At 46.2% G+C, this 19448-nt stretch overlaps 2 long non-coding RNA genes across 2 annotated transcripts; one reads left to right on the top strand and one right to left on the bottom strand.

Moving 5' to 3' along the window:
* Nucleotides 1-3678: 3678 nt before the first annotated feature.
* LOC119008744 lies at nucleotides 3679-6076 on the bottom strand. Its single transcript, XR_005071516.1, has 3 exons — nucleotides 5873-6076; nucleotides 4633-4877; nucleotides 3679-4333 (listed from the first exon to the last, which is right to left on the bottom strand). It is a non-coding gene; the product is annotated as an uncharacterized LOC119008744 (long non-coding RNA).
* A 188-nt stretch (nucleotides 6077-6264) lies between these two features.
* On the top strand, nucleotides 6265-12320 carry LOC119008737. Its single transcript, XR_005071512.1, has 3 exons — nucleotides 6265-6523; nucleotides 8557-8726; nucleotides 11795-12320. It is a non-coding gene; the product is annotated as an uncharacterized LOC119008737 (long non-coding RNA).
* The last annotated feature ends 7128 nt before the right edge of the window (nucleotides 12321-19448 follow it).

Below are 19448 nucleotides of genomic sequence, written 5' to 3'. Positions count from 1 at the left end.
TTCAACATGGACGGTTTCCCTTTCCTGACTCAACCAGAGCCATGATTGGTGAACACTAATTGGACTACAAATGGAAACCAGAACAGTTTTTCTACTGAAAACTTGTCTCTTGCTTACAAATGCCAGTATCTGTTCACAGAGGTGACTTCCAGTTAGACTAAAATGCTCATTATGTTTTTGTCAACTTCAAAACCAAGACTAAAGGTGCATTGTCTTCTTTGACTAAAATGAGATTAAAATGTTTGAGTTGTAGTCAACCAGAAATAGGACGGATGGAGTTGACCTAAAATATAACTATACAGATTTTTGATGTCAGGATTTAAGATTAACACTGACATCTAAAATGTCTTACAGAATTATAACAAGCGGTACGAGACGGCGTCGCTGCGGCAGCAACATCCTCGAAAGGCGCCTCGCAGAACATCTTTCTTTCCTGCTGCTGTGTACTATTTCTTAGAGCGCTTCTTGTTTTATCCTTCAACTTGTGTTGGCTTCACCTCCCACACAACCTGCTCAACCAGCCTGTTTGTGTCTGCCATGTTTTTTTAGTTTTTTTTTTTTTGATGTTTCCACTCTCTTCCACACAGTCTCCACCAAGGAATACTGTAATTTTTAACTGCGCGGCGGAATGGACAGCGGTGATACAGCACCCACATACATGCCCGAGTCTGGAGTTTGAAGGTCGTCGGAGGGAGCGTCATGAGCCGAAATGAGGGATCGGGTTGCGGAGACGAACATGTAGCACGAGAAAGACAAGAGGAAAAACTGCAGTGTCCTACTGCAGATTTCCATCGCTTCATACATGCATAATTCAATTTAATATTTTCACATTTTATGGCCCTAAATATTCATGAATGATAAGAGCTCAGGGCGAACTTGTTCCAAACTTGGCGGATCTCCGAAAAACTTGCTCCCCGCGACGTGCGCTTCGGCCGGAGTTGTTGCTTTTTTTCTTCTTCTCCGGTGCCCCTTTTGCCTCAGCAAGATCAATATCGCCACATCGCTGCACCCTCGCGTATTGTGTTGTGTTACACCATCACCGGCAAATGAAATAATGAATTCACGGCTTGACACAAAGGCAGATGAAGGCATATTTGAACATTCAAAGGGAGAGCGAGGGGAAGAGAAGAGGGAGAGAACATTCCCAAAATTAATTTTCATCTCCAGGGTTCATGCATATTTAATAGAGAGCGCTTGAATATCATAGGGTAATACTAGCCCGGCGTGCATACAGAGGCCGGGCTGCCGAGAGAAAATAAACGACCGTGATCGTTGTCATGAGCAATAACTCTCTGTAGAGCTGGGAAACAAAATAGCCAGAAATGCTTTGATGAAGGAGGGTAGGAGAGGAGGGAGGGAGAGAGAGAGAGAGAGAGAGAGATACATAGCACGGCGGAGGAAAGCGAGTGAGACAGAAAGAAGCTGTAGCAGAGGTTAAATACTGGCGGAGCGATGGTCCCCTCGGATGCTGCTGCTGTGGCTGCCGCTGTCTTTGTTTTGCAGTGGCAGCGGTGGTGGTGGTGGTGGGGGATCGGAGCAGGGGAGTATGGGATATGGGGATGGTGGGGGCTGGTGGGTGATGTCTGAGTGACAGTAGTTGACAAGCCCCGTGGACGGCATCCCAGGAGGCCCCGTGTTGCCCTCGCCACCCCTCCTCCTCCTCTCGATGAGTAAACACATCACAGAATCAGCACATGCAAGCATGCGGTGCAAGTGTGTGGTATACACACACACACACACACAAATCCTTGAAAACATGTTCTCACACACAAGTTTCCAGTCAGTCACAAAGCCGCTTTTTTTTTTTTTTTTTAAGCACACATTAGACATTAAAGCCTCTGCCATTACCAAATAACACCGGTTGATGAGCTTGCAGGGGTTCGCGTCTGTTTTTTTTTTTCCCCCACCTGCGTGCCAGCGGTGTGTACTCCGAGTACACACACACGCCGTTGACTTACCTACTGAAGCCTACTCCTGCCCTTATCCTGCATTCATCCCACGTGTGACCAAAAAAATGAGGCGTGAAACAGCGTTGTCATGCTGAACAGAATTTTAATTACCGACCCTCTCCTCCCTTTCCACGCGTGTGCGCTCCCAATTGGTCTGAAATAACGGCGAAGGGGGGGGGCGAAAAAAGAAAAAGAGAGAGAGAGAGGCGAATGGTAGAAGAGGAGGCCTCTGAGGGGGTAGACGGTGCCGTTAACGCGGCGCTACCGGAGCGTGCTGGAAAAAGCCAATATCAGAGCGTGGCGCTAACGCCATGTGGAGCAATTCAGCCACCTGAATGCAATGAGAAAAGGGGGGGGATACATCAATCATTTCCCCCAGAGGACTGAAGCCTGTCTTGTTCTAGTGGAAAAACGTACAGAATTTAGACGGGGAAAGGATATAGCGCAGGTTGAGTGTACATGCAAGAGCCTGCGCCAAACAACGCTGAAAACAAAGTGAGGCCTGTCTGTTTATGCGAGGAGTCCCCCGGTCTCCTCAGCTAACCGCTCGCGCTTCAAGTTGCCGAGGTTGTGGAGCGAAGTTAAAGCCTGACGTTGATCTGAATAAACTTGCTTGATTAGGGCGTCTCTAACCTCCCCCTCCCTCCATCACCACTCCCCGTTCTCCCTCTGATCCCCAACCCCCAGTGCTGCCGTGGCGAGCTCTCTGACAGCTCAGGGAGCCCCACTAACTCATCTCAGCCCCCGGAGCTCCGACACCCTGCTTGTTTTATTTCCCATCCGCTAAATTGAGTCGTAAAGACTTGTAAAAATAACGACGGGCGAGGACGGGGCCCGTGTTCTGTTTTTTTTTTTTTTCCCTCTCTTCTCTCTTTCTTTCGCTCCCCTCCCTCCCACCCACTCCCTTTTCTCTTTCCCAGGAGTCCCAGGTGGGCTGTTTGTCGATCCATTTAAAAAGCCGTGACACGTTAACAAGAGTGGGAGAGGATATTTACGGAATGCTGACCTCCGGCGCCACTGGATTTCGACGGTTTGATACAGGTGTGTGCTAAACTTAAATTTATCCCCCCCACCACCCACCCGATCAGGCACGGGGGGTGGGGGGAAGGAGGTCGAGGCAGATCTGAGACGAGCAGACAGATGTGTGGGATCTGTTTATACGCCATCCTCCTGGGCTCCAGACTGAACATATGGATACAGTAACGTGAACCTAGACCTCCGCAAAAACACAGCGGCACGGAGCGCCGGGGTTAATGTTTGGGCCCCAGCGTGAGAACACACACTATAAATCCCACTTAGGGGCAAGAGGCAAATCAATCTTTCATATTCTCCATCTCACACCATTTGCTCATTAACCGTTTCGGCATTGATCGTTAACCCGTGTTCAACAAAGGCGCTAAAATGGGGGGGGGGGGGGGCGGCCTGTTAAATTCAGTCAGTAGCAATACAATTCATTAGGCACAATTTGGTGAGTGTGTACCTCATAAATCATACTCCGGTGGGTGGTAGCAACCGCACTACGGGGTGGCACGGGCAGAATAATGTAACCCGATCTGCGGGGGGGAAAAAAAAAAAAAGACTTCCTTTTCTCCTTGATGCTGTAGCTATAGCTCTCAGCACAATGGAGCCACAAAGGAGGAGGAGGATGGAAGTTATACAGCCCTGTTAACATGCATAAAAAATGTATGCATTAAAAAATGGATTAAGTCCTGCAGCATTTAATCGCAGCCTTATTGAAGATTTTTTTATTTATTTTTTTACCACACAGCTATGATTTGCTTCACTTGGAGGGAGGGGGGATACAGTGAACATCCATTAAACTTATTGTTCAGGGGTTGGTGGTGGGGGGGGGAGGAATTCCACCAGAGCAGGACTGACAAGTTTGACGGTGAGTGAGGCAGACTGCCTCTACTCAAATGGTCTCCCCGTGGACTGATGGAGCGTGCTTTCTGCTGTAAAGTCTGATGTCCAGACTCCTGACTTCTCCCCTGGGATTAAGCCACCGCATGCTTATGTGTGTGTGTGTGTGTGTGTGTGTGTGTGTATGTGTGTGTTTGGCCGCACACGCGTGCCCTTGTACATGCGTACATGTCTGCCCCCGGTCAGGTATAACTCCCGTCTCCTTCAGGACCCGGCCATGTGTGAAGGAGGGACACGCTCGCTCCGCTGCTGGTAAAAGCTTTACGTGCCCACCGGTGTCACTATGGATCTCATGTCACTCATCTGCACCGAGCCAAATGGACAACTGGCGGACGCTTCCTGTCGGGGAGGGGGGGGGCGTTCGAGGTGACGTTCTAAAGCACTCTCCTGCGACCATATTGGAGGTCAGCTCCTGGTGCAGCAGCCGGTTGCGTGTCTGAGCCTGCTACCTCTGTCTCTGCGGCCTCCACCAAGGAATACACAGAACTCATTTTAGTGCCATTTCTGACTGTTAAAGTTCAACATTTGCTTTCACTCGTGCTCTTATTTGGAAATGACTGCACTGATCAAAAAGAAAAAATTAAATAGTCTCTGCTAATAATAGTAATAGCTGCCACACATTGGTGTAAATGGGGTGAGAGGAAGTCGACGGTCAGAGGCTGCGCAGGAGTCTCTAGGTCATCAGAGTCACGGATTCTTGCTGTGTCTTGGCCAAAGAGACGCGACAGTCCAGACGCCGACCAACCAATCATCGCTCACCTACCCTTTCCTTTCTACATCCCGGGTTGACGTCGCCAGGAAAGAGGTGCTTCAGGCCACCAACTTCACAGAACAACAGCATAAACAAAGAATGGCGACGTGCGCGATGCTGTTTGTCTCATGACCTCTGTTTTCACAGTTCTCTCCCTTGCAGCATCTAAAGCGCCATATCTCCTCCTTCCAGCTCGCCGTGTTCAGCCGCACACAGAGGAGCACTCTGCGTTTCTATTGGTCGGCATGTGGCATAAGCTGTTGAGTTTGTTGAGGAAGTCAAGTCAGTCTCTGACTGAACAAACAAAGTGACTTTAAAGGACAACACAGCTTCTGTTCCACTTTGTTTACATGTGGCGGACCCTGCCACCGTTCGAGCTTCAAACAGTGTCCACTTAGAACAGCTTGTGTTTTCACTTAAGGAAAAAATCAGTTTGTACTTTTACATCATTAATATTATAAATATTTACAGTCTGGCTTTAAATTCCTTCTCCAAAACGACATAGTGCCCCTTTAATTATGTCGTACTGACACAATGTGATGAGCCACGAGACTGTTGCTATTGTTAATTAATTCATATTGTTAATCATGGGGACTATTCAGGCTTTTTTTAATATGATCAGTTGGGCTGAATAGCTACAGTATGATTACAGTTTAGATGTCTTTGCGCATTAAGTGTGGGAATCCAAATTTCTGTTCTACTGAACAGTTGCGCTGCTTTGTGATGTCATCGACACATCTTCGCACGCAGCGATCATCTCGGTCCCCGGTGTCGGTGGCAGGAGCCGGTGGAAGGAGTCATTTCTGCTTTCGCTCCTGGTTAGTGAGCGCGGCAGCAGAGCATGAAGCCACTGTTGACTTAAGCAAAGTGAGCTTCCAGCTACACATTGTCGTGCGCTCAAGTGGTAATCAGGATCAAAGAGACGGGCGGCTTAAGACAACACAGTTTACAGTAACCCACGGCGTGTTTGAAGCCGGGCGACCTTATCAGACTGTTGACTGTAGTATCCTACAGAGACATCACAAGGATCCCTCACCGTTTTCTCTTTTTTCTTTTTTTTGTCTCTTTGTCAAGCCTGGATATTCAATTACGCGCCAGAATTCTCCCCTAGACCTTCCACGATGGCGCCCTGACAGGTCGGTTAAGCAGATTTGTGGGACGCCTACAAAGCCTTGAAAAAAATAAAGAAAAGGGAAAAAAAAAAACAAAACAAAAAAGAAAAAACAGGAAGAAAGAAAAACTGTCAACTCACGAGCTATTCACGGGCCCCGCAGAGACAGACAGGTCTTATAGTTTGCGTCAGTGAGTGAATAGGCAGCGCTGCTCTGTCTTCTTTTTCCTTCGCTGTGAAGGGGAAAAAAAAAAAAAAGGGGACACACACACACACACACACACACACACACACACACACACACAGACGCGTTATCTGGAAGGGAGAAAATAGAGTATCATCCTGAACTCGAGGAACACGATTCAAAAAGAGCTTGTAATATTTTCGGCACTTCAGAATCTTTGATTTAATCTAGAAGTAACTCTTTTCATCCTGTGTTTCCATGGAAACGAGTGAAGTTGGGGCAGGGAAGAGTAGGCAGGGGGCCTGATAAGGGGAGGAAGAGAGAGGAGTGGGAAGTGGGGAGGGGGAGGACTGATGAGGGAGGAGTACTTTCATTTAGGAATTGAGGAGAGGGGGATGAAGGGATGAGGATTAGCTGTCACGATGAAGAAAAGGTGCCTGTTCTGTAAGCGCTCTCTCCCTTTTTCTTCTTCTTCTCCCCTCTCTCTCTCTCTCTCTCTCTCTCTTTCTCTCTCTCTCTCTCTCTCTCTCTCTCTCTCGCTCGCTCGCTGCCGGCTCTCAGGCTCCCCTCCCATCACCTCCATGTCCTTGACAAGTCTGCTCACAAAGGTATTTATCGGGCCTCCATTCCATTAATTACCATCCAATTAGCAACTCCCACAGTGGAACCGCTGCAAATGCTGCACGGTGTCAAGTCAGTTCACTTAGCGCGGCCTGACACCTTCATGTCCGCCGCTCGCCTCCAACTCACAGTGACGGAGCGGAGGGGGGGGAAAAAAAAAGTTTGCACAAAGAATCCCTCGGCGTGTTAATGCGTCCATTAAAAGTGCATTCATCTCCCCGCTTGTACATTAGACGTGGGGGCTTCATTCGCGGGGTTAGAAGATTTGTCACTAAATAGCTATTTTAGCTAATTGGCAAGGCAGCTTAGCCCTGTGTATTTGATGTTTCTAGCCAGGCGTCTTTCATGTCAGCGATACAGGGCTTATTAATGCGCGGCCCCCTTTACACTCCCTCGTGGACCTCCTTCATTCAAAAGCCTCCGAGGGGAGAGAAGGGGGAAAAAAAAAAAAAAAAAAAAAAGTTTAGAGTGACTTTTCAGGGGAAGGGGGTGGTGGTGGTGGTGGGGGGAGGTAGGTTGACAGACCCGGAGTGAGCCTGGCTAATTGGTCTGCTTTGAGACTGGCCCACTGTGGGCTGTGGGCAAGGACAAGCATGTGGCATGGGCCGACTTGTTAGCACGGAATTAGTCTCTGCGAGTGAATTAGACCGAGCGCCTCCGGCCACTAGCCGCCGCATGATTGTGTCACGCTTTCGAGAGCAAAAAAAACCCCAAACATACATGGATCCCGACGTGCGCGCACGTCAACGCAGCACACACAGCTCGCACTGACTCAACTCAATAAGCCTATAGCCGGAGACTAAATACCCCAGGAGCTGTTTAGCCGTGTGGCTTTTGCATCCATAATCCATAACAAATCAAATTCTGGTTTTTCTCATAACGAGCTCCCGTACTCCCGAATCTTAACACCCCCCCCCACACACACACCCCCTGTTGAAAAGTACCCGTCCTCGTGGGTAACAAGCATATTTGCTGGATGAATGCAGACAGTAAGCATGTTAATGTGTGTACAGTTGTGTGTGTGTGTGGTGTGTGTAGGGGATGGGGAGTGTGTATGCTGGGCTGAGAGGCTGAGTCTGCAGCACATCATCCCACACACCGAGCACAGCGCCTGGGGTTGTTGATGAGTTCTTTAGCCATGCTGTGTGGACCCCCCCCCAACCACCACCACCACCACCCTCCCCGGACTGAGAGTATGCTGACAGAGCAGCTGCTGAGATGGACTCGCACACACAGACACACACACAGACACACACACAGACACACACGCAGTGAAGTCTGCTGTTTTCCTCTTTGATCAGGCAGGCGTATGGTATGTGAGCTCAGGGAAGATAAGGCGGTGATGTTTAAGGTGATTACGAGTGTGTGTGCCCGCGTGGGCGTGCGAGCGGGGAGCAGTCTGTCGGCTTTCATTCAGATATGGGTCAAAGCTGGTGAGTGTGTCAGTTGTATTACACTTCAAATAAGTGCGTTAGCCTCAGCCCTGTGACATAATGAAAACAACTTTTCTTAAGGTCCTGTCATCATTAGCCGCTGCGCAAAATAGTCCTGGAGTCCAAAAGACGGCGTTATTAATAGCTAATTAGAACCGCATTTAGCAGTCCATTTACTGAAGCTTGTAAAAACTCATAAGGTAATCGCTCATTATCTAATTGATTACAAGTTTGAATCCCAGAACTGACTTGGGAACACGGATGTGGGAGGCGTTCAGAGGATTCGCTGGATTCTCAGCTGCTCGCAAACAGGAGCGAGAGACAAAACAGGAGCTTGACGATGTTGCTCTCAGCTGTGTTGGTTTTCAAACGCCTCGAAGGCAGAACACACACGTGCAAACGTGACGCGTTTTGATTTCCCTTCGGCGTTCAACACAAATCAGATCAACACAGGGCTCAAGTTACAACACAATTGTAACTTGAGCCCTAGTAATGTCAGATGGATTTCAGAATTTCTCTTGGACAGATACCATTGTGTAAAGGGCACAATGTCTGACGTGTTTTGCTCCTTCACTGGTTTGCTGCAGGGCTGCACTCATTTCAAACCTTCTGTACACTGACAACCGAAGAAGTCCCATCCTGGCAGACACGTTCTAAAGGACTGGGCCCGAGGATGGACTCAGTCATGGTGAGCCTGTGACTGGAGTGATAATGCTCATGGCCTGGTGGTTCCTGTCTGATGACAAGATGCTTCGAGGTGATTTAGAATTATTAAATTCCTGGTCAGGTTTACTGTTCAAAGCACTGACGGCATTTTGGACAAGTTTAACATCTAAAAGTAACAGGCTGATATTGCATGTACTGTAAGTCTGTCCACCTAGGCTACATCTCTGTAAAGTTGAAGCTGAGTCCCATAAAAAAAGCCCTGCAACTGCATTATCAGTATGCTAACGACAAGCTAACGTTAGTGTGGCAATATGTTTACATGGACAACTAACCTGCTGATATATTTCCCAGGTTTGATGTATCCTAGTTTAGCTAGTAAGATAACTACCAAACTAGTTATTGGTTCTGCAGACATTTGAACATAAAACACATTTGTTACAGATATGACTGGCTGTTTATCTAAGAGATATTCCACTCAAAAACACAAATGCCAAAGATCGAGCTGTTACTAGAGTCATTAGGATACATCATCAGTGAACCATGCACATCTGTACACAATTTTGTGCCAGTCTGTCTGATAGCTGTTGAGATATTTTACAGGATGTGTAAGATATTTGACCTGCTGGCAGCACTAGACAAGTAGTTAGGATGCATCCTCTGGGCACCATGAATATCTGTAACTATTAGCTTTCTAAGTTAACATAAATTAGTCTGGACTAATGTTCTCATGTTGTTCATTATGCAGCTGCCACTCATGACCAGAGCTAAACTCCTGTAATCCCACTCTGCCAATTCCATCTTTAACTCCTCCCTCCCTGTGTTCTGTTACAGTTTCTACACTCATTAGTCTGTTTACCTGTGTCCTTTCAAAACAAAATCACACATTATCAAAGTAAGTAACAGAACAGGAACAAAAAACAACAACACTGGTAACGCATACTTCTGCGTTGGGGTCATTTACAGTACCGAAGTTACAAGGCAAATTCCATGCAGTAGCTCATGTCAAGACATCCCACTAAAAACAGAAAATGTCAAACTCATTATGGCACTACAGGAAAAAGTCAGGTGTCTCTGAAGTTATTAGGATTAATGTCTAGGGACCGTGAATAAAATGTTAAAGGCATAGCTGTAAAGATACTTCAGTCCGGACTAAAGTCATGTACTGACATTGCTGTTCGTGCCACGAGCGCGGCTATAAATGTCAAGCAAGGCCACGGATTTTTGGGGAAAAACTAGCTCCACTCAAAGTCAACACGACACTTGCAGATTCTCAGTGTTGATGCAGCAGTTTCTGACGTACCGCAACCAAAATACACCTGGAACAGGCAAATCAGGTTGTGCGGCGCTTCCTTCGACTGTCGCACGTAGATGTGAAGTGCATGCCCGGGATGTGATAACTAATAGCTCGAAAGCAAACTGACCACACCTGAGACAGCGGTGTGGGTTTGTTTCAGCCCGCTCGAGCTACAGCGCAACTCAGCAGATACCGTGCACGAGACAACGCACCCGCCACATTAGCACATTAGCATGTGCACCTCATATGTACCGCGGCCCGGAGTGCTGACACAGGCTTGAATGTTGCGCATAATTTGCAGCAGGCTTCAGCCGGTCTGCGATCCATTTGCAAGACTGAGGGAACTCGTTTCTTTTAATTCTCTCTCACGAAACTACTCGTCGCTCGGGGAAAAAAAAAAAAAAAAAAGCCTTGCAGCCCGACACGTTAGTTGCTGTGGAAACCTTGTTAGTTCAAAAGTTCAGGGGGCCCGAGTCGTCTCGGTCACAAAATGGGAAGGAAGGGTCATTAACCACCTTTAGATGTAACATCAGGCACAGCGGAAAAGGTGTAAAGAGAGAAAGAGAGAAAAAAAAAAACATGTTCTCAAAGGGACTGATTACAGCCTTGACCTTTTATCTGATGGCTCACTAATTGAATCATGTAGTAAATAGATGATGATGGTGGAGGTGGCGATGACGATGATAATGAAGAAAATGGCTTTTTTTTTCCCTTTTCCCTCCCCTTTTTTTCTTTACCCGAGGAGTGTAGAGGTGGTAATAGTAGTAATTGTGGTTTAAATGGAGGGTGCTGTAGGAAAAGTCAAAGACACGAGGATGACATGAATAATACAAGAAGTAGCAAGATAAAACCAGAAGCCCTGAGCTTGCACTAAAATAGAACTAACCTCGCAATTATTACTGACAGAGAGCGAAAATGATCATTATGGGGACCATATACAGGCCGTTAGTAATTTAGAATGAGCTACTGAGCTCAAAGGTAATAGCACTGGAGGGGAGCGGGGCATGAATTTTTAAAAAGTTTTTCTACTGTAAAAAAGAGAGAATGTACCTCAAACAGCCATCCGACACATGAGGGGGGGAAAAAAAAAAATAGCGAGCGGCTCGGGCTGCCGCCATTTGATGCAACGCGGAGCAGAGAGCGGAGTGATTGACATAATCAGAATCATAATAATTGCCACGGAAATAACACTGCCAATCAGGCAATCATGTTGGCGTGCGGGCTATGGTAATTGGAAAACATGGTGACTGACAGTATCAGTGTGAGGCGTCCCCACCAACACCTGCTAAATTGCAATTGGCACAACACAAGACGCGGCACGAGTCGAACTCACGCAAGACGAGACGGACCGGGCTCTTTTTGATCGTCGCGCCCAAAAATGGTACCGCTTGTTTGTCGGCCGTGTGCCGAGCGTGTACAGACGTGCTGATTGTCTTCCTTCCTTCATGAATTGACCTTTTCTCTTCCCCCGCACGTCTATATGAATGGCTCCGACCGGCGCAGGTGCAGATAGCCGCGGAGTTATCGGAGCACTTGCGAGCACCCACTGGGGGAAATTACGCAGAGGGTGGGGGGCAGAACGGGACACAGCAGAAGATGAACTGCGAGCCACTCTGAGGTTTGACACAGTTGTATAAAGCGTGTCATTTTGCAACACCTTGTAAACCTCCGCTGTCTGATCAGATTGGCCGTAACAAGCGCACAGTCATTTTTCCAGCCAAGGCCGTTTGTAGCCACTATAACAAAAGATACAGTAACAACTCCCAAAACATTTTCAGTGCATGGTGGAGTATTGCCAGTCCCCCCACCCCCCCGCCCCCACTCAATTGTGTTGCACCCCATTTTGCTTTGTCTCTGTCACCCAGGAAGCCTAAGTTTATGAGTCTATGGGGAATAATGGATTCGATGCCTGTCCACATCATAAACACACAGGAAATAAGAGGTAATAGCACACTCACAACCCCTTATGTTTCATATTATATATCCAGTGAATTGAAACAGCAGCACATAACAACTGATAAACTGTACAGTTAAAGGACCAGTGACCGAAATTTAGTGGCAACCTGCACTGCAGTTTCAGATTGTAACCAGCAGAGCACCCCTCGTCTCACACTCCCCTACAGCACCCACATGAAAGGCCCAACATGGCAGACGGTGTCTCCCTCTGTAGATAAACTCTAAGTTTAGGAAAACACAATGAATCTTATTTTAAGGTGATTGTGCACTAATGAAAACACAATTATGTGTATTGTATTCAACTGCTGTTACTAAATCGCCCTAAAACCTTCACATTCGACCTCCATCGCAAGTAGTGAACACAGTTACTGTAGAAGGTTTGTGTAAAACAAGTGACATGAATATGTTTAGGGTGTTTTTAGGCTCTTTTCATACTATTTTCTGTTTGTGTCACGTCTTATTAGGTAAGTCACGCGCCACCTCAAGTGGTCGCCAGTTGTCGTAGCTGACGTTGCTAAGCTAGCTGGCAAAAATCAGGGCAGCAGAGTATGCTGGGCGCATAATGTCGATGTAATCATGTTTTATTTGTTTTTTTTTTTGTTTGTTTGAATTCATACACAGAGATAAACAAAACACTCATTTTGGACCCAATAAACACTGTAAAAATTTGAATTCACAATCATAATCATGTTTTTCAGGAAAATAGAAACGTTGGTTCTGCACCTTTGCACAAACTGTGTAGACGTATTATTTTCTGTTAAAAATAATTTGTCTACATGAAAATATTATTAATATGACCTTTGAATAAACCTGAAAAAGAATAATTGTGTTTATTTCTCTTCACAGATATAACAGAACTTCTTGGATGGGCCTTCTGTATATTCTAAAAGTTTTATTAGAACTTTGCTGATGTTATGTCATAAGTGTCTATGAAATGTGTTGCAGAAGCATCTATTGTAGTTAGCATGCAAACTAGTAAGCCCCTTGGAGACTTTGTACCTTAAGAGGCAACAGTCTGATAGCAAACAACACATCTATCTATCTATCTATCTATCTATCTATCTATCTATCTATCTATCTATCTATCTATCTGAATGTACTAGCTACTGGCAGCTACAGTCAGCAGCAGCTTGCGGTAACACGCTGCCTATCTGTGCGCAGTGTGAATTCGACATGTGGTCGATTCTTACACATTGCACCATTAAAATCAAGAGGGCCTTGCAATCCCAGACAGTTTAGCAACCAAATCATGTAGAGTCTGAGGTTTCACATAAACACATAAGAAGAACACTCCCCGCACACAGCTTCGTTACTAACTAGCCGCCACTAACTTCTGCACACACACACAGTACAAACAAGGTGCGAACTGACTAGGTATTCAGTTATTGTCCTTACTTGTATATCAAAGTGACAATATTATTCTGGTAATATATAAAAAAAAAGTGCTTACTGATGGTATTCTTAACATGTATGTATTGCGTGACACAGAAAACACATTTCATTGTGCTGCCCTCTGGGTCAATTATATGACTTTAAAAAAAGTCTTCTGAATTAAATTACATAAATTGTCTCTCTACCTCTCTCCACCCTAACCCCCCCTCCCATGCTAAAAGCCTGGCTGGAAAATTGTCTCTCCACAACAGCCCATTGTGGCCTCAGGTTGACTCAACCTTAAGTTCACCCCTCTTACACACCCCGATTTCCTCGCCACGCTAATCTCCCGGGTGCATTTTACTGCACACGGCTCGCTGTTTGTCTCAGGCTTCAACTTCCAACCCCGGGGCAGGTAGCAGTAATGGGCTATACAGGAAACAACATTGAAGGCAGGGCCCCGTAGTGTAGATCCTAATGAGAACAGGAACGAACAGACACACGCGTGCGCACACACACACACACACACACACACACACGGGCAGACATGTTTCTTACTGGAGCCACAGGGGAATTTGATTATTAAAAATGGTTCTTGTGCAGCAACATGCCAGTCACTGGATTCTCAGGGCTTTTATGTAAAGTGGTACTCTTGGCCCACCCATCACAGAGGAATACGCAGTCGACAGCCCGAGGTGTCTAAATATAAACACAAGACTGTACTTTTTTTTTTTTTTCCTTTACTTTTTTGTCTCAATTAAAGAGGCTACAAAAGATGCTAATAAATATGCCTCAATAGATGAGAGTTTTGGAATAATTAACGACTGCACGGGAACATGTTTGTGTAGTGTTTTTTTTTAGGATACTTGCAGCTTTTGTGTAAAGCATCGCCTCATTTGTTATAATAACAGTAATATAATCTGAGAGTACAAAAACACCTACATTGGGTACAAGATCGTATCACACATTTCAAACAGTTCTCATATTCCAGGCAGGTACTTGTAACAAAATTTAAGTGGCTCCATCTGCTGTGACAGCCTTCATTGAGTGTGCATTTGTGAATGTGAATGTGCTTCAGCCTGTGTGTGTGTGTGTGTGTGTGTGTGTGTGTGTGTGTGTGTGAGTGTGTGTGGGCATGTGTGCCCACATGAGTGATTGAGTGTGTTCACCAGACTCTGTCATCACATGCTTTCATGGCTTTGTGAGCTCTTGAAGAAACCCACATTTTTCCAGTCAGCAGTTTCGAGCACACACACACACACACACACACACGCACGCAAAAAGCATACGTGCACGCCGACACTCGCGCTCACACTTTGTTTCGGTTTTGTCTCCCCCACCGGTGGCTGGCAGGCTGCTCCGCTACCTCACCAAGTCCCCAAAAAGATCTGGCACATTCTTTTTTTTTTTTTTTGTTCAAACGTGTTGCCTTTTTTTTTTCTTTTTCCCATGTTGCCATGACGATCTGACACACTGCATGAAAATGCACCCTCTCCTGTTTTCCAAATGAGCATAAATGACTTGAAAGAGATGTGTAGGTCTCTGTTTGCTGTTGTAAAAGCAGTCATTATTCTTTGTTCCCCTTGTTACTGGCACCATCTTCACCATCCACACGACATACAGTATGCCGGTTGTTGAATTATGAAACCATTAACGCGGCTTACGCCACCATTTTCACATCGCATGACAAATAATAAAAAATAACGGGAATAACATTCGCTATTTAAGCTGTCAAGTCACTAACAAGGCTTTAGCAGTGTGCTGACACTTGCTCATAATTGCCCGAGCACCGCTTTTTCCACGGCTCTGGCACATAATGTTGTATTACAGTCAATACACAAGAACAAGAAAGTTTGAGAGGCGCTTTGTAAACTCTTTAACTGATGGAAACTGTGGGAATAGAATATCAATGCTAGCTTTGTTTTGGGGGATGTTTCTAAACGGGACAGCCGATTTAGAAAGCAGGAAAAAACACAGCAGACACTTCCTCATGTTTGTTTCCTCGGCGATCGGTAGCCTTAATGTAATTTATGGGAATAATTACAGATAATCATATTCAATTATGCACTTAATGCTAATACGACTAATAATACAATTTAATGAAGACAGCCTTGACAATTTATAATTTACCAAAGTAGACCGCTTTGCTTCGTAAGTGAAAATCTGTTTCTGCAGTTGACGTGTGTGAAAACTGTTGGTTTAATGGCTAATGCCTTTTTTCTCCTCCATTCAGCGGTTGTTGACAGCACACTGAAAGCACAGGTGGAGTGTTTCGGATGGAGAGGGTAATAACACACTTAGATGTTATTATCATAAATATTGATGTTGTAATATAACCTTGATCTGGGGGCTCGCGCATTTCAGGGTCCATAAAGGTCATGTCATGCCACGACATTAAATTCACCACAGAACTGATTATCGCCGTCACCTCATCACACATCCAAACACATTATCTGCGGAATGGCCCCCCGAATACGACACACTGTATGTTGATTCTCCGCGGTTTGCTTCGCTCAGTCACCGCTGGGCAGACAGTCGATGCGGTGAGCGGCGATTGGTTAAAATGCAGAGTGTGACCTTTGCTAAGGAGTGCCTCCGCCGTTAGCTAAAGGTCAAACCAGACGACACGTTTCCACATTAGCCAGAGCTCGGCCGGCAGTGACATGTAACCACACAGGACCATGAAAACCCCACCGCCAGTCACGGTTCAGGCAGATTGATCTGCTGGTGTGGCCTATGTGGTTCACTTCAATAAAGGACTGACAATGATGGACTGTTTCCCCCCAATCTGCTTCTTAGATGAGAGGCATACATACATGGAACCACATGAATAGGAATCTGTCATGAAAGACTGTTGTGGCTGCTGAACAAATGACTCCGCTCCCTTGTGGTAGCATCATGCAGACGGTTATCACGGGCAACTGAGTGGGAAAGACATGTTAACTTAGTCGTACTTCTGTTATGGAGATGGATGGGTAACAGCTGTGACCTCTCCTACTAAGTGTAAAGAGCAAGATGCTACAAAACGGGCCTCACTGGGATTTACTTCTCAATTTAGTCCAGTATTGCATTAATATTTAAAAAACCACTAACTATGTTAATTTATAAAGGAAGTCAGTAGTATGTAGTACAGCAGCATGTTTCTGTCTGGTGTCACATAACAAAACCCACTGCAAATATGTAACACGTATGTTAACATTGTGAAATGGTTGTCTGTTTCAGTTTAGGCACCAGAACTACTTGGTTAGATTCAGGAAAAGATCACAGTAAGTGTTAAAATAAGTATGTAATGCTACATTATGTATATGAGAAAATTAAAATAAGTCAAAGTTGACACTCTTTTGACAAAACAACCTGTCCACATTCAAGTCCTATGTTTAAATCATCCGTCCAACCACACCTGCTCCCTATTCTCACTCTCTATATTACGTCACCTGACTTCCTCATTTGCTCCCATCATGGCTACTACAGCCACAAGAGGGTGCTGCCTCTGTATGATTCAGCCTTTTCACCCCCCCGCCCCCTCCACAATGTAAGTCATTCAAACACGGCATCATTTTACATTTCCATTGTTGTGTGTCGTGGTTCCAAAGTGGCTGGCATAAGAACAGGGTCAATGAAATGCCAATTCTGACCACTTATAACACAGAACGACCCCACTCTGAAATGAAAAGTTTTACAGCCATCATTAATTAGACACATATAGAAATCTGACTGTTACGGTTCCCGACAGTAAAAGGAGTCCTCTGGAGTGTGCATAGTGTTCATCTGTGTCTGGCTGGTATTTGACCTGCAAGGCCCTGTTAACACTCGTGACATTGGCATGCTCAGACTGGTGTGGATAATGGAGCAAAAGGACGACCTTTATGATGAATTAATAATTGATAGAGTAATTGGGTTGGCCTCTTCCCGGGCCGAAGGAGCCCAAGGTTTTGCCTCGCGCCGCTCAAAGAGAGCCATTATTCTGCACTGTGTGGCCGGCAAAGGGCAAACAGCAGATCAAATATTCACCATGGAGAACACACACACAATTATCCCTGACTTAATGGGGCTGACTTCACAAAAAAAAAAAAAAAAAAAGTCTTTGCTAAATGCGGCAGACTGGAGCTGACCACGGTTATTGGCGGTCACCTTGGAGGGGTTGGTCAACACTGCCGCTAATGTGGCCGGCAGAGACAGCCGCGGTGGAAATAACGTTCATCTGGCTTTGTCAACAGAATAGCAAGGGTATGATTAAATATAAAAGGGTTTCGGGCGGGGGGGGGCATTTTCACTGCAATTAGGCGAGATAGCACTTGCCGCTGAATAGCCTGATGGGGAGATGATCTTAGCGAGGGTGGTGCTATCCGCAATCCAAGCGTGTCACTCCTCCATCTGTCCTCTCTCTCGCTCGGCCTCGCTTTGACGTGGAGATAAATGCGCTCCGCCGTCTCCTCCTTTAAACGCCGCCGAGGCCTGCATATCAATTTTTTTTTTTTGACAACGTGGCTTCGCCGTCCATTAAGGCGTAATTATGTTAAAGATCCTCTATCTATTATTTGGTGCTTAGCTGTGCGCGCAAATCGCGGTGAGGTCAAGCTTTAATCGAAGCCTGGCGTTTAGTGACTCTGAGTGCCTTGTAGGTTTTTTTTTTTTTTTTTGTAATTGGCCTTTTGAACACTAATGGTATGTCATGACTGATGAGCTCTCCGGTTTGAGGCCCCAACGTATGCTTTTTGCCCATCAAGGCCAGACATTAAAGGACGGCGGACAAGGAAAGAGCATATTTTTTTTCCCTAACTTCCCGGCTGTGAGCACGTGCCTCGTCGCAAAATGAAACGTATTATGGTTAATGACACATTATTTCTTTACGCGTGTTCCGTTGTGAGAGCGGGATGTATGGGGGGGGTTGGAAGAAAGACGGGAGAGGGAAAGCTAAAGAGAGAGGCGGGTTCAGCAGGTTCTCCCGAGCACAGAAGGTGAGGTGCTCTGCCCGACTTATGGAAAACACTGCATATTAACCGGCCTGAGCCCACTCGCTCACACATTCCCGGTGAACAGAGCACGTATAATGAATAATTCCTATTTGTGTAGGCTGTGGTGTGCTCCCCCTCTGCTGGCCCCTCATCCATTATTTGTTGTGGTATTGTTTTCCAGCTGTGAGAGCGCTCAACACTTCGCCTCTCCGCTCACATCAGGAAAGAGAGGAATATTTTTTTTTGTGGGGGGGGGGGGGGGGGTGGCTGTTCGCAGCTTCGTAAGAGGCGACTTAGCTTTTGTTTTCTTTATTTATATATTTCCGTCATTGCCGTGGTAAAAACACCCCCCCCCCCCGCCTTGGCTCCTGCATTAGCAAAACCTGGAATAATAGCTAAAAATGGATTTTGCTTTTAACAAAAGTGTAACCAAAGAGCCTCGCCGCTGAGACACGTTCTTTGAAGTGTACTTCCTGCAGCTCAAAGCCGCCGAGCTGCTCAGTCGATCACCTCCTGAATATTCTCTCGACAACATGACAACAGATGAGCGGGAGATGTGCGCCGACGAGTCCGACGTTTACAAAAAAGAGAAAAAAAAAAGCATATTGTTGTCCCAGTCCACCCCCCACCCCCCCCCCAAGTGGGACTGCAGTTGAGAAGCGCGCGGTGCGATGTGCACAGCAGGTGCGCGCAAACTACACTCAAACTCTGTTTAACAAACTGAAAAACGCTCCTTTTTCTTCCTCCGCCTTGCGCTGACGAGGGATCAAAAGCGGGAATGCTGACACATGAAAAAAATAAAAAAAGCGAGGCTTGATGACGAGATCAAGTGGAATTTTTACTGTATTGGTTTGGCGCGAGTGTCCCTCGCTGGATGTGCTGCCTAATTAGTTATTCCAGACCATCTCTGAGACAGCGCTCGGGGCAGGTGGGCTGTAAGGAGCCGTCTGGATCCCCGCTGTGATGAAAGGGGTCTGGTTGTCACACAAATTTGGTTGGATGGTGTTTAATTGCTGCGCTCTGGTTGGATGGAGCATCGGTTAATTGTAACCAAAGCCGAGCTGCGAGCCGGGCGCATATATAATATATCAGAGTAAAAGCGTGTGGACATGTAACATATGGGACGTCAGCAATAAAAGGAGATTTGTGCGGGGCGCTCTGGGTTCCGGCATCAGGAGCAGCGTCCTCTCGTTTACTCGGACTTGACAGGCCAGAACTGCACCGCCGCGTCTCGGAG

This window comes from Acanthopagrus latus, chromosome 19 (assembly GCF_904848185.1).
Source record: "Acanthopagrus latus isolate v.2019 chromosome 19, fAcaLat1.1, whole genome shotgun sequence".
NCBI classification, from domain to species: domain Eukaryota; kingdom Metazoa; phylum Chordata; class Actinopteri; order Spariformes; family Sparidae; genus Acanthopagrus; species Acanthopagrus latus.
Note: the sequence above shows the minus strand (reverse complement) of the source record. Positions and strands in the feature narration are given on the sequence as shown.